Raw genomic sequence first — 22,843 nt, forward strand, 5'->3', positions numbered from 1 at the left:
CTGAGTGCATTATGTTGCTTACATCATGAAATTTTATATTTTTTTTTTTTTTCTTGTGATCTGTCATTTAAGAAATAAATGAGACAAAACAATCACTGATCTCAGGGAGACCAGCCAGAGAAAACACTGCTGGCAGCCAGCGAGGGCGCTCAACACAGTGAAATCCTAGATGCATTTTCCCCTGGGAAGTATGCAAATCAAATGTTTTCTCTGGCTGGTCTCCCTGAGATCAGTGATTGTTTTGTCTTGCTGGTCTACTAGGCATTGCTCCGACCTGGCCAGAATCCTACTCCACACTGATGAGGGGCAATACCCCGAAACAGCTGTCTGTGGATGGATACCTGGCCTTGGTATTTCCCGTGTCCAGTCTAATTACAGCGCACTCCATTGTGGTCTCCAGGAATGAACAATTTTGGGTACATCACCACAGGGCCTGACCAGCACACGTGGACTTCATTACACATGGCAGCACGATGTTACAGGCCATTGTTACTTTTTGATCTAGTGTTTTATTATGGCCATGAGAATAGTGTGGTACAAGGCATTAGCAGTTGCGTACACCGGGGCCATTCTGTAGTGATGTTGTACTTTGCATGGACAGTAGCTTTGAAACCATAGGGGATCTAATTTGGCGGGGGGGGGGGAGAGCTTTCTTTATTCATATACTATATGATTTATTTTTTTATACTAACAAATTTAACAATATAAACTGCACACGTTACTAACGTTACTATATAGATCTTAGACCTGATGAGGCTGGAGTACTTATTTTGATAATGGATGATGCAGTCCTTTTTTTTTTTTTTTTTTTTTTTTTTTTTTTTTTTTTTTTAAATGAAACTCTTCCCTTATGATTCTAAGACAATTTGAAGATCTAGACAACCAAAGGAAGAACACTGGCATCATCCGGTCTAACATCTCACTTTATAGCTTTATTCCCATCTTCATAATTTAGTAAATTACTAAAGTGTTTTTAACACTGTCTGACAGTATTTGGTGGTTTGGTTTTTTTTTTTGTTTTTTTTTTCATTGATGGTAACAATTTTTTTTTTTTTGTATACAACTTAAACGACCAAAGAAGTTTTTAATGAGAAATACCGTATTTTTCAGATTATTAGACACACTTTTCCTCCCAAAAATTTGGGAGGAAAATGGGGAAGGGGGGGGTGCACCTTAAAAGCCGAATGTAGCTTTACCTGGGCTTCCTGTCTGTGCAGTGATCGGGTGCCTGTGGCTGCGTACGGGTGGTAGCTGGGTGCCTGTGTGCGGGAGGCAGCCCACACACAAGCACCCGGTTGCCACCCACACGCAGGCACAGGTACCCAGCCGCTTACACGCAGGGCGGGCTGGCTGCCACTCTGTGTGTGCGGGACGGGCGGCAGTGCAGGTTACCCAGTTTCAAATGATGGCGCTGGGAGTGGGCGTGTGCGCAGATGCAGCTCTTGGATGAGAGCTCCATCTGCACACGCCGTGCTGGGAGTCTGCGCATGCGCAGATGGAGCCTTTGGATGAGAGCTCAATCATTGGGACTGCGGACACTCCCTGCACGACTCACCGCCTGCCACCATGGACGCCACCGCGCCTGCCTCCACGGACCCCGCTGCCACTGACCCACCGCGCCTGCCAGCACAACCTCTGCCTCCTGTGAACCGGCAACTTCACCACCACTGCTGCCAACCTCCGATAAGAGAACATTGAAGTATAAGATGGACTCCATTTTTCTTTACTTTTTGTTAGATATCTAACAATCTCTCTAAATTTGGGGTGCGTCTTATAATCTGGTGCATCCTATAAAGTGAAAAATACGGTAAGTATAAAAACAATCTTTTATTAGCAATGGAATAAAGACAGGTAAAAGACAAAAGTTAACTCACACAAACAAAAGGCGGGATAATCTGCGAGGTAGGTGTGTGATGTTCTACAAAAGTAGAAGGTATTACCGGGTAAGTGTGGATTATATACAAATGGACAAAACAAGAACACCAACTGCTGACAATATGTACAAGGGCGATGATAAATAAGGGAAGTATATAGTCAGATGTGCAGGGTGTGAATGACAATAAGATAAAACCATATAAAGAACCAAAGTGCAAAACACAAAGTGGAATGAGATGTTAAATTGATTATTAAGTGAATAAATAATGCTTTTATTCATGTAAATCATTGATAGCTTTGACTTACTTCCACTTTGTTTTGCGCATTGCACTTTTATATTGTTTTATCTTAACATTCTCCTACACGTGTGTGTGTGTGTGTGTGTTTGTGTGTTTATATATATATATATATATATATATATATATATATATATAAATTATATTTGTGTGTTTCTTTAGGCTGCTTTACACGCAGCGACACCACTAGCAATCGCCCCCGTCGTTTGTGCGTCACGGGCTAATCGCTGCCCGTGGCGCACAATATCACTAGAACCCGTCACACAGACTTACCTTTCCTGTGATGTCGCTGTGGCCGGCGAGCCGCCTCTTTTCTAAGGGGGCGGTTCGTGCGGCGTCACACAGCAGGTGTCCAATAGAAGTGGAGAGCAGGCGCATGAAGGTCACACCCACCTTGTTGCCGGAGGACACAGGTAAGGTGATGTTCCCCGTTCCTGGGGTGTCACACGTAGCGATGTGTGCTGCCTCAGGAATGACTAACAACCTGCGTCCAGCAACGATATTTGGGAAATGAACGATGTATCAACGATAAGATGAGTATTTTTGATTGTTAGTGGTCGCTCGTACGTGTTACATGCAACGACGTCGCTAACTAGGCTGGATGTGTGTCACAATTTCCGTGACCCTCCAACATCATCTCGTTAGCGGCGGCGTTGCGTGTAACGGGGCCTTTTGTCTGCTCACGATAAGTCTTTTTCCACAGTCACTGATTAGTCCTGGCTTTATGGCACAAGAATACGTCATTGTACATAATCTGTTATTTATATTGGCTTCCTATATAGAAAATGCATGTGTGCCTTTTGCTGTTCTCTTCTTTTGGTTTGCTCATGTATACAGCTTGTTGCCTAGGTAACAGACCACCATGGTTGTCCAGGATCTGTGGCTCAATATGCACAATACTTAGGGGCCCTTTGAACACTACGACATCGCAGGTGCGATGTCGGTGGGGTCAAATCGAAAGTGACGCACATCCGGCGTCGCTCTCGACATCGTAGTGTGTAAATCGTTTTAACTACGCTTACCGAGCGTGAAAGCGTCGGTATTGTATGATCGGTGTAGTATTGGTCATTTTCATTATTTTGGCTGCTGCGACGGTACGCTGTTGTTCCTAGTTCCTGCGGCAGCATACATCGCTGTGTGTGAAGTCACAGGAGCGAGGAACATCTCCTACCTGCGTCCCCTCTGCAATGCGGAAGGAGAGAGGTGGGTGGGATGTTTACGTCCCGCTCATCTCCGCCCCTCCGCTTCTATTGGCCGCCTGCTGTGTGACGCCACACGACCCGCCCCCTTAGGAAAGAGGTGGGTCGCAGGGCAGGTGAGTGCATGTGAAGCTGCTGTAGCGAACATTAATCACCATGATATTGCAGCCGCGACGGGGGTGGGGACTATCGCGTGGCATCGCAGCATCGGCTTGCGATGTCGTAGTGAGCAAAGGGCCCCTTAGAATCATTTTGGTGAGTTTGTAATTACCGCTATCCCAACTACTATCACTGTAGTAATTACAAAGTTGATTGCAGAAGTGGTCGGTCTCCTAGGCAACAAACCGTAAACAGAAGAAAAATCTTAATATCTCAAGAATGGTTGAAATTTTTAATAAACAGTAAATTTCAAAACTATTCTATTTAACAATATCTATAACGCTTTAATGTTTTAGGCATTTTCCACTTTAACCTCCTGCGTTCCAGCTCCTACACGTGGCTCTCTCCAGTGAGGGTCTCATAGTCAACTGCTGGAATCCTGTATATCCTTTTTTTCATTGTTTTCTCATCCTTGTCACTTGCTGTTCTTCATTTCTCCCCCATATCTTTTCTTTTGCGATGCTCTCAATCGTTTTTTCTTCATGGCAATTGTTACATGTTCTTTCCCTTGAAGACTCTGTGAAATTGAGAATAAATAATAAATATTTCTATTGAATAACAAGCAAGCAGAGGTCTTGGAAAATTGGTAACTTTTCAGAATGTAAAAATAAAATGAATTGCAGAAATATCCCTTGGCTGCAGTCGCAGGGGGTAGCAAAGTGACTCACTTGTATTGTCATGCTATTACGGTAGGTTACTCGTAAACATATAATATGAAGGCTGCCAAATTAGTCCAAAGAGGAGGAATGCCATGGGTGTCATGGAGGATAGCCTGGGAGCTCACGCAGATATCCCACCGCTGCCATCAAATGTCAAGGAGGATAGCACAGACGATCATGCAGAGCTCCCACCACTGCCATCAAATGCCAAGGAGGATAGCCCAGACGATCATGCAGATCTCCCACCACTGCCATCAAATGCCAAGGAGGATAGCACAGACGATCATGCAGATCTCCCACCACTGCCATCAAATGCCAAGGAGGATAGCACAGACGATCATGCAGATCTCCCACCACTGCCATCAAATGCCAAGGAGGATAGCACAGACGATCATGCAGATCTCCCACCACTGCCATCAAATGCCAAGGAGGATAGCACAGACGATCATGCAGATCTCCCACCACTGCCATCAAATGCCAAGGAGGATAGCACAGACGATCATGTAGATCTCCCACCACTGCCATCAAATGCCAAGGAGGATGGCCCAGACGATCATGCAGATCTCCCACCACTGCCATCAAATGTCAAGGAGGATAGCACAGACGATCATGCAGATCTCCCACCACTGCCGTCAAATGCCAAGGAGGATAGCACAGACTATCATGCAGATCTCCCACCACTGCCATCAAATGCCAAGGAGGATAGCACAGACGATCATGCAGATCTCCCACCACTGCCATCAAATGCCAAGGAGGATAGCACAGACGATCATGCAGATCTCCCACCACTGCCATCAAATGTCAAGGAGGATAGCCCAGACGATCATGCAGATCTCCCACCACTGCCATCAAATGCCAAGGAGGATAGCCCAGACGATCATGCAGAGCTCCCACCACTGCCATCAAATGCCAAGGAGGATAGCACAGACGATCATGCAGATCTCCCACCACTGCCATCAAATGTCAAGGAGGATAGCCCAGAGGATCATGCAGATCTCCCACCACTGCCATCAAATGTCAAGGAGGATAGCACAGACGATCATGCAGATCTCCCACCACTGCCATCAAATGCCAAGGAGGATAGCACAGACGATCATGCAGATCTCCCACCACTGCCGTCAAATGCCAAGGAGGATAGCACAGACGATCATGCAGATCTCCCACCACTGCCATCACATGCCAAGGAGGATAGCCCAAGAGCTGCCACTAATTTGTAACGAGCACTCCGCTGCCTCCAATTGTGAGCACGATACACAAATTGACTGACAATTGATGGATGAGGTGAAGGCTGGACTCACCACTAAGCTGATTATTGGGTGCTTTCAGAGTGAATGCAACACACACACACACGTCCACCCACACACACACACACACACACACACACACACACACACGTCACTGACAAGCTCCACAATAACTCAATGCTGCCCCCAACGTTCACTTATACAGCCTGATTGAACACCCGTTACTGGTAACATTTGGCCTCCTGAGGCTTCTGGGATGCAGTTTATAGAGCAAGTGGAATGAAGCTATTACATTTTATATATTTCATCCAAAAAGTAGGCAATATTTATAAAAACATACAAAAGATGTTACAAAGGGGACTAAACAATACATTATATACAGCTGTACAAAATAAAAAGCTAAAAGAAAAGTACTAAACCTGTATCATGGAAATGGCTCGGAGCTTAGTGGAGGGAAGAACTCCTTTTCGAAAACATAAAACAATCCTATAGCGACCTAGAACTTTCAGCATTGGACAAAGGCTTCAACTCAGAATCTCTTAATTATTAAACAGTCACTCTCTCATACCTCCCCTTAGTGACCTCAGATTGGGTTGGTCATGGGATGTGACTACGGTCTTTAGAAAATGATAACGTTCAGAATGTCTCTGCCCCTGGAGGTCCCAGGTGGAAGATTTTAATGGCATATTTCCTGTCATGATTTAACCTTTCCATAAATAGGAAATATACATATTGTCATCCATGTGCCCAATTTTAATTTGGAGCTCATAGGCCAGCCTCAAAGGGATGGGAGTAGGTGCATTACATTCGCCAACTGAAAATATATCTTCTATAACTGTCTGCTACAACAACCCCAATATTCATAACTGAACATCAACTCCGGCGTGACTGGTTGCAGTTTTTCGAAGGCAGGCAAAGCTGACGTTGCATTGGAGGTGATATGTTGCGGGCGGGGAGGGGACGCTGCGCTCACCACGCTCGGGTCCGGCACTGCTGCTGCTTTGCTTGCTGCTCGGTGGCTCGAGCGGTGGGCCGGATCCGGGGACTCGAGCGGCGCTCCTCGCCAGTGAGTGAAAAGGGGAATGGTTTTGGGGACTTATTGTCCGTGACGCCACCCATGGTTGTGGTGAGGTTGTGACACCACCGCTGCTCTGGACGGGGATCCCGGGAGCGATGACAGGGAGCAGCTTAGATGTTGTTTTTCCCCTCCGTGGGTAGGGGGGTTGGTTGTCCCGGGGCCCGGTGAGGGAGGAATAGCAGGCGGGTTACAGGGCCTGGTGAGGTGCAGGGTCGCGGGGGCAGCGCGGTGCCGCACGGCACGGTGGTACTCACTCAGCCAATGATGAATGCAAAGTCTCCGGTAAAACAAACGGCTGGATGGACGGGTCCCACAGACTGCTGCGGTGGTTCTTCTCCCGGTAGGTTGGCGGTGACTGCCTTTCCCTGCACCTGTGTTATGTTCTCGGTTCCGATGGCTTCCCACCAGTAACCCGCTCCCCAGTTTGGATGGATGCTGAGGGAGCCCCTTTTGCCTGCAGGCTCTGGCCCTGGGAACTGTAGCCTTGGCCGTGACTGTATTTCCCTTCACGGTTTGAGCGGTTGCCTTCAATCGGGTCTTGACTGCTGGGAAACCCCGGAGGTTCCCTTCGCTAACGGATTTGACCGCTTTTACGGCGACTCCAAGCCTGGTCGGGGTCCGTAGGCCCTGCCGAATGGTGCTGGCTTCTCTTCGCTCCCCGATCCGGTACCGGTGGGCCACCGCCCGTCCCCGGTCCCTACGGTTCACGTCAATCAGCCCCTCCTGCAGACGGTCACCACCGTCTGCCAACCTTGCTGTATGTGCCCGGGCCACGCACCCGGACACGGTCAGTCTGCTCCACTACCACTTCACTCTTCAACTCCTCTCCACTACTCTGACTTCCTTTTCCCGCCTCCAGGACTGTGTACTCCTCGGTGGGTGGGGCCAACCACCTGGCTCCACCCCCTGGTGTGGACATCAGCCCCTGGAGGGAGGCAACAAGGATTTTTGTCTGACTTTGATGTGCCTAGCCGGGGTGTGGGGTGTGTTGTTGCAGTACCTGTGACGTCCTGGCTTGTCCAGGGCGCCACAGATACATTTGTCACTTCTTCGGCTTTTGATACATACAGACCCCAAAACCTTTTGTCTTTTGCAGCACATGTACCAGTTCAATTACCTGTCCACACCAGGGGGTCCTAGCTGAGCAGGGGTCAGATGTAGAGTACTAGCTCTTGTTCTCTTTCAAAATTATGAGCCATGTTTTAATAGACTGGTCCCCTCTAGGAATCCCTTGTAACAAGGCAGAATTGGTTACTGAGAAGGGAAATTCATAAAAGAAATCTTTGGCAATTTATTTTTCCATATCACAATCTATTCAAAAAAATAAATAGAAATCTTGCAATTTTCACACTGTCCACTGGGGCTTTGTTTAAACACTTTCTGTAGGTTTGGAATATATTACCCATATATTACCAGCAATTAACAGACTGCACACGCTCATTAGATGCCTCTATATAGGAGCTAGAGTAAAAGGCCATTATGAAGGGAGGGGGAGCTGGGACATCACTTATTGTGAATGATGGAGCCTGTGTTATCTACTGTATATAGTGGTCGTATCAATCATTGTACAGGAGGAGGAGGTGAGCTGGGACATCACCTATTGTGAATGGTGGATCCTGTGTTATCTACTGTATATAGTGGTGTTATCAATCATTGTACAGGAGGAGGAGGTGAGCTGGGACATCATCTATTGTGAATGGTGGCTCCTTGTTATCAGTTGTATATAGAGGTGTTATCAGTCATTGTACAGGAGGAGGAGGTGAGCTGGGACATCACCTATTGTGAATGGTGGATCCTGTGTTATCTACTGTATATAGTGGTCGTATCAATCATTGTACAGGAGGAGGAGGTGAGCTGGGACATCATCTATTGTGAATGGTGGATCCTGTGTTATCTACTGTATATAGTGGTCTTATCAATCATTGTACAGGAGGAGGAGGTGAGCTGTGACATCACCTATTGTGAATGATGGATCCTGTGTTATCTACTGTATATAGTGGTGTTATCAATCATTGTACAGGAGGAGGAGGTGAGCTGGGACATCACCTATTGTGAATGGTGGATCCTGTGTTATCTACTGTATATAGTGGTCGTATCAATCATTGTACAGGAGGAGGAGGTGAGCTGGGACATCATCTATTGTGAATGGTGGATCCTGTGTTATCTACTGTATATAGTGGTGTTATCAATCATTGTACAGGAGGAGGAGGTGAGCTGTGACATCACCTATTGTGAATGATGGATCCTGTGTTATCTACTGTATATAGTGGTGTTATCAATCATTGTACAGGAGGAGGAGGTGAGCTGGGACATCATCTATTGTGAATGGTGGGTCCTGTGTTATCAGCTGTATAACCAATCATTGTACAGGAGGAGGTGAGCTGTGATATCACCTATTGTGAATGATGGATCCTGTGGTAACTGCTGTACATTGAGTTATCAGTCATTGTACAAAATGAGGAGGAGGTGAGCTGTGACATCACCTTTTGTGAAGTATATAGTCTAAAATAGCCTCAGTGGCCAGTATGTTTTTTTTTTTTTTTTAATAACAATTAAGATATAAAAAAAATAAAGAAATGGGCAAACCTTTAAAAAAAAAACATGTTACACAAAAGCCTAAATTAAACAATAGATCATTTCTAGATAATAACTTCCCTTTTAATAATAGAACTAAGAAAAATACAATGTAGTCATATAACTATTTACCACCAGGGGGAGCTATGACCTTACCGTTATACATTCCCCTTTTACTGTTGTCATTCTATTTTTCCACTGATGATGGCGCTGAAGACAATCTGCTGAAAAAGCTGTAACCAGTGCATGGGACACCTGCAACATATTGTAGCACTATATTATAATAATGGCAAATAAACCGGAATAAATCCAGATGGAGAAACTAACAATATTTTCAAGGACTGATATTAAAGAGGATCCGTTTTCTCGTTTGACGTCTCGACTTTTATTCTCCATGAAATAATCATTCTGCAGCACCTCTTGTTAGAACTCTGTGTTATTCCGTTCCTCTGTTATTCCTCCTGGAAATTTATGAATAAATTACCAATTGAAGCGGTTTCCAGTCACACTCTGACATTGTCCAATCAATGATGACTGTCAGAATAGGTCAGGGTCAGGACCCCACACCCCCATCCCCACTGGCCAAATGAATTTTAACACCCAGTTGCCAGTGTATCCCTGGATTTTCAAGAGGAATAACAGAGGAACAGCACATGATATAGACTGGTATAAATGGGATGTAATATCACCCCAGTCCACTAGGGGGCGTACAAGTGCAAGCAAATATTAGTGCGAGTTCACACTCATATACAAAATTTAGTGGGATTCATTAATTTAGTGGCACCCTATGGCCAGTATACTATTGGAGTCCGCTCTCTGAACCCCTTCATTTGTCTGGTACATGACCATTTATAGGATGTATTTACCTTTTAAAGGGGTTGTTTTATTAGACATAGCCCCTTTAAGAATAGGGTGGTTGGGAGTGACGAGTTGATCTCCCCAGGTCCTGCTGTTGATTAGTGAGCGCTGCGGGCCAGACGGCCATTTTTCTTGGCAGTACAGAGGAAATTTAATTTTATGGGGTGTCCATTATGAAAGCCTGATATAATGGGCTCCATCTGTTCAGAGCAGCTCTCAGTTCTGGCTCATAGGTGGTGGTGGGATCCACTCTAAGAGGGCATGTCGTTCCTCATGGGCGGGTTTGGTTTAGATCCATTAATCATAGTTAACTCCTCCCCCGAGGAGCAACAGAAATGCCCACTTTTGGGATAGGTTTTTATATGAGCCCAGATTGTTTTTCAGGCTGATCTGCACAATCAGGACAGATGGGAATTAGGGTTGAGACGTAGACGACCCTTCTGTATTTGGACACCCTCCAGACTCCCCATGAACGGCAGATATCAGGGGCTGGTTCATGTTATTTCACGGTAGATGGATCGTGAATGTTTCGCCCATTGAAGTGGACAGAATTGGGGTCTTGACCTCTCTCTTTTCCCGGTTCCAAATAATCCAGACAGAACCTGAGTAACTGAGCGCGTCACCCATTCCTGTAGGGTTGTGTGTGACCTCGGGCCGATTATCATTCCAGAGGAGATTTCCTGCAGTTCCAGTATAATAAGGAAGCCGTGTCACCGGTGTCCTGGTACCACTCACCGCCGGTGCTGGCAACGGGCACAGACATGTAGGCTACGCCCAGGCCCTGCTGCAAAGCATAACTACTCATACAGGGGGTCCTTAATGTCCCAGGGTGTCTGCTCCTGAGCCCTGGAGGAAATCGATCAGAGGTCATGGTCCCTTTCACACTAGATATAACCTAATTTCATCTGATGACCTCCGTGCACTGCTACAGACAATGGAGGTTTTGAAGAAACTGCCCCTTTTCCTACGTTACATTAACGTGAATGGCATGAGATGTAATACCAGACATAGCCATTAATCAGGAGTGGCGCTATTGGTTAAAAAAAAAAAAGCACCAATGCCAGTGTCTGAACACCACTGTCATACGGTGCAAACCCCCCACCAAAAAAAGCCCAAAAAAATAAATTAGGGATTATTATAGAGCTCAGGACACATGGGGTGTGATTGGGCTGGAAGATTAGGGGGTCAGGGACAAATATACTTCTAGCAGTGTGGATTATATGCACTGTATAGGGGCTCATTCAGATGACTTTATATTGTGTGTGCCATTAGAGCCACTGTTGCCGCTGTGCCATTATAGCTGCTGTTTCACTATAGCCCCTGTGCCATTAGAGCTGCTGTGCCTTTGGAGCTATTGTGCCACTATAGCTGCTATGCCACTATTACCGCTATGCCATTACAGCCACTGTGCCACTATAGCCACTGTACCATTAGAGCCGCTATGCCATTATAGCCGATATGCCATTATAGCCAGTGTGCCAGTGGCGCCACTATGCCATTGCACCTGGTGTGCCACTATTGCCACTGTGCCATTAGAGCCGCAGAGCCATTAGAGCTGCTGTGCGATTAGAGCTGCTGTGCAACTAGAGCCGCTGTGCCATTAGAGCCATTGTGCCACTAGAGCCGCTGTGCCAGTAGAGTCATTGTGCCACTAGAGCCATTGTGCCACTAGAGCCGCTGTGCCAGTAGAGTCATTGTGCCACTAGAGCCGCTGTGCCAGTAGAGTCATTGTGCCATTAGAACCATTGTGCCACTAGAGCCGCTGTGCCAGTAGAGTCATTGTGCCACTAGAGCCGCTGTGCCAGTAGAGTCATTGTGCCACTAGAGCCATTGTGCCACTAGAGCCGCTGTGCTAGTAGAGCCATTGTGCCACTAGAGCCGCTGTGCCTTTAGAGCCATTGTACCACTAGAGCCGCTGTGCCACTAGAGCCATTGTACCACTAGAGCCGCTGTGCCACTAGAGCCATTGTACCACTAGAGCCGCTGTGCCACTAGAGCCATTGTACCACTAGAGCCGCTGTGCCACTAGAGCCATTGTACCACTAGAGCCGCTGTGCCAGTAGAGCCATTGTGCCACTAGAGCCGCTGTGCTATTAGAGCCATTGTGGCACTTGGGCCGCTGTGCCACTAGAGCCATTGTACCACTAGAGCCGCTGTGCCAGTAGAGCCATTGTGCCAGTAGAGCCGCTGTGCTATTAGAGCCATTGTGCCACTAGAGCCGCTGTGCTATTAGAGCCGCTGTGCCACTAGAGCCATTGTACCACTAGAGCCGCTGTGCCACTAGAGCCATTGTACCACTAGAGCCGCTGTGCCAGTAGAGCCATTGTGCCAGTAGAGACGCTGTGCTATTAGAGCCGCTGTGCCACTAGAGCCGCTGTGCTATTAGAGCCGCTGTGCCACTAGAGCCGCTGTGCTATTAGAGCCGCTGTGCCACTAGAGCCACTGTGCCACTAGAGCCATTGTACCACTAGAGCCGCTGTGCCACTAGAGCCATTGTACCACTAGAGCCGCTGTGCCAGTAGAGCCATTGTGCCACTAGAGCCGCTGTGCCAGTAGAGTCATTGTGCCATTAGAGCCATTGTGCCACTAGAGCCGCTGTGCCAGTAGAGTCATTGTGCCACTAGAGCCGCTGTGCCAGTAGAGTCATTGTGCCAGTAGAGCCATTGTGCCACTAGAGCCGCTGTGCTATTAGAGCCATTGTGGCACTTGGGCCGCTGTGCCACTAGAGCCATTGTACCACTAGAGCCGCTGTGCCAGTAGAGCCATTGTGCCAGTAGAGCCGCTGTGCTATTAGAGCCATTGTGCCACTAGAGCCGCTGTGCTATTAGAGCCGCTGTGCCACTAGAGCCATTGTACCACTAGAGCCGCTGTGCCACTAGAGCCATTGTACCACTAGAGCCGCTGTGCCAGTAGAGCCATTGTGCCAGTAGAGACGCTGTGCTATTAGAGCCGCTGTGCCACTAGAGCCGCTGTGCTATTAGAGCCGCTGTGCTATTAGAGCCGCTGTGCCACTAGAGCCGCTGTGCTATTAGAGCCGCTGTGCCACTAGAGCCATTGTACCACTAGAGCCGCTGTGCCACTAGAGCCATTGTACCACTAGAGCCGCTGTGCCACTAGAGCCATTGTACCACTAGAGCCGCTGTGCCAGTAGAGCCATTGTGCCACTAGAGCCGCTGTGCCAGTAGAGTCATTGTGCCATTAGAGCCATTGTGCCACTAGAGCCGCTGTGCCAGTAGAGTCATTGTGCCACTAGAGCCGCTGTGCCAGTAGAGTCATTGTGCCAGTAGAGCCATTGTGCCACTAGAGCCGCTGTGCTATTAGAGCCATTGTGGCACTTGGGCCGCTGTGCCACTAGAGCCATTGTACCACTAGAGCCGCTGTGCCAGTAGAGCCATTGTGCCAGTAGAGCCGCTGTGCTATTAGAGCCATTGTGCCACTAGAGCCGCTGTGCTATTAGAGCCGCTGTGCCACTAGAGCCATTGTACCACTAGAGCCGCTGTGCCACTAGAGCCATTGTACCACTAGAGCCGCTGTGCCAGTAGAGCCATTGTGCCAGTAGAGACGCTGTGCTATTAGAGCCGCTGTGCCACTAGAGCCGCTGTGCTATTAGAGCCGCTGTGCTATTAGAGCCCCTGTGCCACTAGAGCCGCTGTGCTATTAGAGCCGCTGTGCCACTAGAGCCACTGTGCCACTAGAGCCATTGTACCACTAGAGCCGCTGTGCCACTAGAACCATTGTACCACTAGAGCCGCTGTGCCAGTAGAGCCATTGTGCCAGTAGAGCCGCTGTGCGATTAGAGTCGCTGTGCCACTAGAGCCGCTGTGCTATTAGAGCCGCTGTGCTATTAGAGCCGCTGTGCCACTAGAGCCGCTGTGCTATTAGAGCCGCTGTGCTATTAGAGCCGCTGTGCCACTAGAGCCGCTGTGCTATTAGAGCCGCTGTGCCACTAGAGCCACTGTGCCAGTACAGCCATTGTGCCAGTAGAGCCGCTGTGCTATTAGAGTCGCTGTGCCACTAGAGCCGCTGTGTCTTTAGAGCCACTGTGCCAGTAGAGCCGCTGTGCCACTAGAGCCGCTGTGCCACTAGAGCCGCTGTGCCAGTAGAGCCGCTGTGCCACTAGAGCCGTTGTGCCAATGAACAAGGACAATTTTCTATGCTGGAAATCCACTTGGACATAAAATCACAGATTGCACCATTTTGATCTGTTTTATGGACCAGAATAATGTGTGCAATGTAAAGGCACAGGGAGTCAGTGGTTTCCAATTTGCGGATGTGACTGGCCCCTTTTCTTTTATGGTCGTCTGAACCTACCCTAATGCAGATGACATGTAACATCCATATTGATCCCTGTGCACACAGCGTCAGCTTACATCAGCATTCGGCCGCACAACACTGCCCATAGGTTCCCATTATAAAAATAAACCCTATACTGCAGAATTAACATACGGCATGCCAATACACATCACCATGAATACGCCACCTCTGTGATATATGCTAAACCCTCAGTACAGACACGGTGTGCACTCAGCTTGCCATCACATGGGTGGGCATGGCCGGGTGCCATCTTGGTCAATTTGCCCTCATGCCAGTCTTATTCAGTTTTGAGCACAAGTAAAATACCCAGAATTAGACAATAAAACTTATAGATTTCAGCCACCAGCATTCCCCTCCCCCACCCCAGCACCCAGAAACACTAATTTAAATGCAATGATAACACCCAGCTCCCAATTCAAGGGGTAATTAGCTGACTATTTGTGTCTACAGATAAGAAGCATTGATATGATAAGAAGGTCAGTGTTCCCCATTGTCCACATTAATGGATCCTGCATAATTAAATTTAATTCTACCTTGGAGGGACGCCCCGGGGTGCCGGGTGGGGGGGGGGGGTGGGGGGGGGGGTTGTGCGTTTAGTTTTCTTAATTGTGTACAGTATGGGTGACAGTGTGGCCTCAAATGTTTTTTTTGAGTATAGAGAATATGGGTCACAAACCCCTCTCATTGTGATATTTTGTCGAACAGCTAATGGGGATTGGCCGAACAATTAATAAGTGCCTCCCGAATGTTCCCCAATGGCAAACGTCATGGCCGGATTGAAGTTTAGGGGGAAAAAAAGCCATCGCGAGTTTATGGCAACTTTGAGATTGGGTAAGTCAACTTTAGGAAAACTTCTTGTTGTGTTATAGCCATTGTTCAAGAGTTTAGATGCGTAAAGGGGATACTGGTTCCGGAGACCCCGAAACAGACCAGACAGAATGTCCTACAATTGATAAAGTACATTACTCTGGATGAGCCAAATACACAATGACCCCTCCGTCTTCTCACCTCCCCCAGGTGGAGGTCCTGCTCCCACGTCCCTATCACACATGCCCAATACACACACTTCCCACACATGTCCAGTAATCATCCGTAAAGGCCCCGTCACACGCAGTGATTTCGCTTGTGAGCGTACCCGCCCCTGTCGTTTTGTGCGTCACGGGCAAATAGCTGCCCGTGGTGCACAATATCGTTCAGAGCCGTCACACGGACTTACCTGCCTAGCGACGTCGCTGTGGGCAGCGAACCACCTCCTTTCTAAGGGGGTGGTTCGTGCGGCGTCACTAAGCGGCCGCCCAATAGAAGCGGAGGGGAGGAGATGAGCGGTCGTAACATCCTGCCCACCTCCTTCCTTCCTCATTGCCGGCGGCCGCAGGTAAGCTGTACTTCGTCGTTCCCGGGGTGTCACACGTAGCGATGTGTGCTGCCTCGGGAACGACGAACAACCTGCGTCCTGCAACAATCAATGATTTTTTGAAAATAAACAACGTGTCAACGATGGACGATTTGGTGAGTATTTTCCATCGTTAACGGTCGTTCGTTGGTGTCACACGCAATGACGTCGCTAACGATGCCAGATGTGCTTCCCGGAATCCGTGACCCCGGCGATATATTGTCAGATACGTCGCTGCGTGTGACGGGGCCTTTAGAACAGACCCAGCCCCAATCTTTTGCGCAGACACAACTTTTTGTCCATTTTTAAAAAACTGATTTCAGCTGGATCCAATTTTTTTCAACGTTGGAGTCTATGGAGAACGGATGCGGAAACCGATTGCTGTTTTTCTTCCATTCGAAGATCGAAGGCTGACCATCCTTTCCTTACACTGGCAGACTTATACGTACTGCTGTCCTAAGTGTAGGGGCCACCTATACACAGTGAGATGTAGTTATTAATAAATGCAAATGATTCCAATGGTTCCTCTCCTCTTCCGCTTATGGTCAGGGTTCCTCAAGGCTCAGTTTTGGGTCCCCTCCTCTTCTCTCTATACACAGCCCCTATTGGACAAAACATGAGCAGATTAGGTTTCCAGTACCATCTCTATGCTGACGACACCCAAGTGTAAACTCCTGACATCACCCCTGGATTACTACAAAATACCAGTGATTGTCTGTCCGCCATCTCTAACATCATGTCCTCCCTCTATCTAAAACTGAACCTGTCAAAATCTGAACTTCTCCTGTTTCCTCCCTCTCCCAACGTTCCCAAACCCAATATTACCATTTCAGTGTGTGGTTCTACCATTACGCCCCAGCAGCACGCCCGCTGCCTTGGGGTTATATTTGACTCTGATCTCCCTTTGCTCCCCACATTCGTTCACTCGCTCGTTCCTGTCAATTCCGCCTCAAAATCATCTCTAGAATTCGACCTTTTCTTACCGTTGACTCTGCAAAAACTCTAATGCCGGCATCACATGGTACGATCTATTGTGCGATTGCACGAGCGATCGTACCCGTCCCCGTCGTTTGTGCGTCACGGGCAATTAGTTGCCCGTGTCGCACAAAGTCGTTATCCCCCTGTCACATGCACTTACCTCCCAGATGACCTCACTGTGGGCGTCGAACATCCAGTTCCTGAAGGGGGAGGGACGTTCGGCGTCACAGCGACATCACACAGCGGCCGGCCAACAGAAGCAGAGGGGCGGAGATGAGCGGGACATAAACATCCCGCCCACCTCCTTCCTTCCACAATGCCGGTGGGAGGCAGGTAAGCTGAGTTCATCGTTCCCGGGGTGTCACACGGAGCGATGTGTGCTGCCCCGGGTACGATGAACAAGCGGCGCAGAGAAGAAGAAACGACTTTTTGAAAATGAGCAACGTGTCAACGAGCAACGATAAGGTGAGTATTTTTGCTCGTTCACCATCGCTCGTAGCTGTCACACGCTACGATATATCAAACGATGCTGGATGTGCGTCACTTACGACGTGACCCTGACGACATATTGCCCGATATATCGTACCGTGTGACGCCGGCATTACTGTCACTCTCATTCATTCTCGTCTGGATTACTGTAATTCTTTACTAATTGGTCTCCCTGTTACTAAACTGTCCCCTCTCCAATCCACCCTGAATGCTGCAGCCAAGATCATATTCCTCTCCAACCGCTTCACTGATGCCTCTGCTCTGTGCCAGTCATTACACTGGTTGCCTATCCGCTACAGAGTCCAATATACAGTAAACTTATCTTTCTCACCCACAAAGCTCTCCACATTTCCACACCGCCTTACATCTCCACCCTCATCTCTGTCTATCATCCCACCTGTCCTCTCCACAGTTCTGCACCGCCTTACATCTCCTCCCTCATCTCTGTCTATCACCTACCCGTCCTCTCCACAGTTATACACCGCCTTACATCTTCTCCCTCATCTCTGTCTATCACCCACAAAGCTCTCTACAGTTATGCACCGCCTTACATCTCCTCCCTCATCTCTGTCTATCACCTACCCGTCCTCTCCACAGTTATACACCGCCTTACATCTCCACCCTCATCTCTGTCTATCATCCCACCTGTCCTCTCCACAGTTCTGCACCGCCTTACATCTCCTCCCTCATCTGTCTATCACCTACCCATCCTCTCCACAGTTTTGCACCGCCTTACATCTCCACCCTCATCTCTATCACCCATAAAGCTCTCTACAGTTCTGCACCACCTTACATCTTCTCCCTCATCTCTGTCTATCACCTACCCATCCTCTCCACAGTTCTGCACCACCTTACATCTCCTCCCTCATCTCTGTCTATCACCTACCCGTCCTCTTCACAGTTATGCACCGCCCTACATCTCCTCCCTCATCTCTGTCTATCACCTACCCGTCCTCTCCACAGTTCTGCACTGCCCTACATCTCCTCCCTCATCTCTGTCTATCACCTACCCGTCCTCTCCACAGTTCTGCACTGCCCTACATCTCCTCCCTCCTCTCTGTCTATCACCTACCCGTCCTCTCCACAGTTCTGCACTGCCCTACATCACCTCCCTCATCTCTGTCTATCACCTACCCGTCCTCTCCACAGTTCTGCACTGCCCTACATCTCCTCCCTCCTCTCTGTCTATCACCTACCTGTCCTCTCCACAGTTCTGCACTGCCCTACATCTCCTCCCTCATCTCTGTCTATCACCTACCCGTCCTCTCCACAGTTCTGCACTGCCCTACATCTCCTCCCTCCTCTCTGTCTATCACCTACCCGTCCTCTCCACAGTTCTGCACTGCCCTACATCACCTCCCTCATCTCTGTCTATCACCTACCCGTCCTCTCCACAGTTCTGCACTGCCCTACATCTCCTCCCTCCTCTCTGTCTATCACCTACCTGTCCTCTCCACAGTTCTGCACTGCCCTACATCTCCTCCCTCATCTCTGTCTATCACCTACCCGTCCTCTCCACAGTTCTGCACTGCCCTACATCACCTCCCTCATCTCTGTCTATCACCTACCCGTCCTCTCCACAGTTCTGCACTGCCCTACATCTCCTCCCTCCTCTCTGTCTATCACCTACCTGTCCTCTCCACAGTTCTGCACTGCCCTACATCTCCTCCCTCATCTCTGTCTATCACCTACCCGTCCTCTCCACAGTTCTGCACTGCCCTACATCTCCTCCCTCATCTCTGTCTATCACCTACCCGTCCTCTCCACAGTTCTGCACTGCCCTACATCTCCTCCCTCATCTCTGTCTATCACCTACCCGTCCTCTCCACAGTTCTGCACTGCCCTACATCTCCTCCCTCTTCTCTGTCTATCACCTACGTTCTGCTAATGACCTAAGACTGACATCTTCAATAATTCGAACCTTCCACTCCCGTCTTCAAGATTTCTCACGAGCTGCGCCTATGCTTTGGAACACACTACCCAGAACAATTCGATTAATCCCAACATCCACACCTTTCACACACTCCCATAGACTTGTATAGGGGGGCGTGAGCCTAGACTCATTGTCAAACGCAGCATGCTGAAATTCATTCCGCATGCCACTATGGCATGAGAAATCAATCGCAGGTGGACTTCCCCATAGTTTTGCACTATAGTGAGAGCAATCTGATGTTTTATCGGATTGCACTCGCCCGTGCAAAACGCAAGTGGAACCGTACCCTTACAGCCGAAACTTCGGACAGGATGTGCAACATGTTTCACAAAAAAAAAAAATTCTGAACACTAAATAATAGCATTACAGAAAAGGAATTATTTTTTTCTAGTGGTTGTCTACTACTTAAAAATGTATGACCTATCTTTACAGTAGGTCATCAATATCAGATTAGTTTGGATCCAACAACTGACAGTGTAAGGAGCCGAAGCAGCACAGATCTGTGCACTGTGTAGAGCTACTGAGACTCTGCTCCTATTCACTTCAACAAGAACTGAGCTGCAGCACCTGAAAACGGCCACTACACACTACACAGTGCTGTGCTGTTACATCCATCCACCCAAGCTGCAAATAGATAATTGGTGGTGGTGCCAAGTGTTGGACCACCACTTATCTGATATTGATGACATAAACCTATGGATAAGTCATAAAACTGAACATGGACAAAACAGAATTCATCATCTTTCCTCCTCCTCCTCACTCAACCCCCCCCACCTGACATATCTATCAATGTCAATGGCTGCTCACTTTCCCCAGTCCCACGTGCTCCCTGCCTGGGAGTATCTCTAGACTCTGATCTCTCTTTCAAGCCACACATCCAAGCCCTCTTCACCTCCTGCAGTCTCCAACTCAAAAATATTTCCCGGATCAGTACATTCCTTTCCCAAGAAGCTGCAAACACCCTAGTGCATGCCCTTATTATCTCCCGCCTGGATTATTGCAACATCCTGCTCTCTGGCCTCCCTTCTAACAGTCTCGCACCCCTACAATCTATTCTAAACTATGGTGCCCGGCTAATCCACCTGTCCCCCCTCTACTCCCCGACCTCTCCTCTCTGCCAATCCCTTCAATGGCTTCCCATTGCCCAACGACTCCACTTCAAAACACTAACCATGACATACAAAGCCATCCACAACCTGTCTCCTCCATACATTGTGACCTAGTCTCCCAGTACTTACCTGCACGTAACCTTTGATCCTCACAAGATCTCCACCTCTGCTCCCCTCTCATCTCCTCTTCCCACCATCGCATCCAAGATTTCTCCCGTGCCTCCCCCATACTCTGGAATGCTCTGCCACAACAAATCAGACTCTCGCCTACCTTGACAAGCTTCAAAAGGAACCTGAAGACCCACCTCTTTCGACAAGCCTACAACCTGTCGTAACCCTGAGTCTGATATGACTCTGAACAACCAGCTCTACCCTCACCTAATGTATCCTCACCTATTCCTTGTAGACTGTGAGCCCTCGCGGGCAGGGACCTCTCTCCTCCTGTACCTGTCTGTGTCTTGTATTGTTTATGATTATTGTACTTGTCCCTATTATGTATACCCCTTTCACATGTAAAGCGCCATAGAATAAATGGCGCTATAATAAATAATAATAATAAATATGTAAGCAGTGGATAGCACCTTCAAAGAACAGTAATACATTGAGTAATACCGTATTTTTCGGACCATAAGACGCACTTTTTTCCCCCCAAATGTTGGGGGAAAGTGGGGGGTGCGTCTTATGGTCTGAATGTGGCTGCGGGGAATGAGGGTGCTGCGGTACAGCGGGTCATCGGGGACACGAGCAGGCTGTAGCAGCCTGCCGTGACCACGTGGACCCGCTCATTTAATATGCACGCCCATCCCCCGCCCATCATCCCTCAGCGCTGAAGCAGGCACTGACAGGTGGGCGGGGGATAAACAGCCGGCCCGCATGATCACCCCTGGCAACTACGGCCTGGAGTGATCATGTGCGGCTGTATTCACTGCCCCCCGCGCATCATCATCAGCGCGGGGAGCAGTGAATCAGTGTACAGTACTGACCGTTCCCCTGCAGCATCGCTCGTTCTCCTGTCTGTGTCAGCGGAAGCGCCGCTGAGTGGAGCCATCCCCGTTACCTTGCTGTATCGCAATCATCTCCTGTGCCGTCGGCTGGGTGGAGACTAGCGGCGCGCATAGCGATGACGTCATCGCTGTGCGCACGTGTCCACACGCAGCCGCCACCGGCACAGACACAGGAGATGATCGCGATGCAGCAGGGTAACGGGGACGGCTCCTCTCAGCGGCGCTGCCGCTGACACAGATGGGAGGACAAGTGATGCTGCAGGAGAACGGGGACGGCACCACTCAGCGGCGCTGCCGCTGACACAGACCGGAGGACGAGCGATGCTGCAGGGAGTGAGGTGAGCTGAGGTGAGTATGAACGTTTATTTTTTTTTATGTGCCACAGGATGCGGCCATACACTAGGATGGGGGTATAATATGAGCAGGATGGGGTCATCTGAGGAGGATGGGGTCATATCAGCAGGATGGGCGCATATGCCATGATGGGTTATATAGCAGGATGCGGCCATATGGCAGGATGACGGTATATAGCAGGATGAGGGACATATACTGTATATACAAGGCAGGAGGATCATTACCAGGATGCGGCACCTTAGTAGAGAATTTGGGGACATTACCCCCATAACAGTGTCAGCAGCAGATCCTCGCCCCATAACAGTGTGTCATGACCACATTTTTTGCTTAAAATTTTATTTTCCTAGTTTCCTCCTCTAAAACCAGGGTGCGTCTTATAGTCCGAAAAATACGGTATATACTCATGGGTGGAGCATGACACAAGTTCAGGGACAACCCCTGTGTCATGCCCCGCCCCTGAGGAACTGCACTTTACAGGGCACAATATTTCCTGCAATATTTTTTCTAAAATAAGCTTCTATTAACTAGTATCAAATACTTATATTGTCTGAAATGCAAAAGTGTCTGTTTAAATTTATAGAATACTGTGCAAAAGTTAAAGGCAGGGGTGCAAAAAAATACTGCAAAGTAAGAATGCTTTCAGAAACTGAAGACTTAATAGTTTATTTTTATCAATTAACTAAATTATTATTTACAATGGCAGGCTCATGATTATATACTACAAACCAAATGCAAAGTGAACAAAAAAAGGAAAAGTCAAAATTGAATGAATATTTTTCCACATTTGCTTAATACTTTTCCACAATACTGTACATCGTCAATTTTGGAGCATCCTTTGTGTTACCTCTGTTGTGCCATTCTTATATTATTCTTCCTGAATGTTTATAAGTAAATTGACAACTGGGTGTTAACATTCTACACAGGGGGTGTGGCCCTACAGTCTGCACTGGTTGGACAGTGAGAGGCTGTACAGAGACATGCCCCAAGTGGCAACACCCACTTGTCAATTTACTCATATAGAGGAATAATACAAACACAGAGATCATTGGAAATAAAAGTAATCCATGGGGAGACTACGGGGCTAATATTTCGTATAGGGACATTTTACTCAATATATTTAATCAAATTGTTATATAATTTTTTTTATCATTTAATGTAATAAAATCTCCCCTGAAAACAGCTAAAAGTGCTGCAGCCTCATCGCGTAGGGTCACCTGTCCTGAAGGCAGACATTGCTGCGGTGCTGAGCTGATTGGATGGCCGTGTGCGAGGGGCCGCGCGCCCACCCCGGCTTTCTGCATTATGATAATAGAGATGAAAGTCATGT

The 22,843-nt window shown here is 48.3% G+C and overlaps 1 long non-coding RNA gene across 3 annotated transcripts in view; it reads right to left on the minus strand.

Moving 5' to 3' along the window:
* Positions 1-3,812: 3,812 nt before the first annotated feature.
* Positions 3,813-22,843, minus strand: part of LOC142250392 (uncharacterized) — a 148,717-nt gene continuing 129,686 nt past the window's right edge. For 2 of the 3 annotated variants that reach the window (XR_012725181.1, XR_012725184.1), the window contains one exon: positions 16,110-16,251. This is a non-coding gene — a long non-coding RNA (uncharacterized LOC142250392). Of the gene's footprint in view, positions 4,047-9,240; positions 9,340-16,109; positions 16,252-22,843 lie in introns of those variants that run through there. The other variant, XR_012725182.1, reaches the window with a different exon arrangement.

The sequence above is a fragment of the Anomaloglossus baeobatrachus genome, chromosome 9 (assembly GCF_048569485.1).
Source record: "Anomaloglossus baeobatrachus isolate aAnoBae1 chromosome 9, aAnoBae1.hap1, whole genome shotgun sequence".
In the NCBI taxonomy this organism is placed as follows: Eukaryota; Metazoa; Chordata; class Amphibia; order Anura; family Aromobatidae; genus Anomaloglossus; species Anomaloglossus baeobatrachus.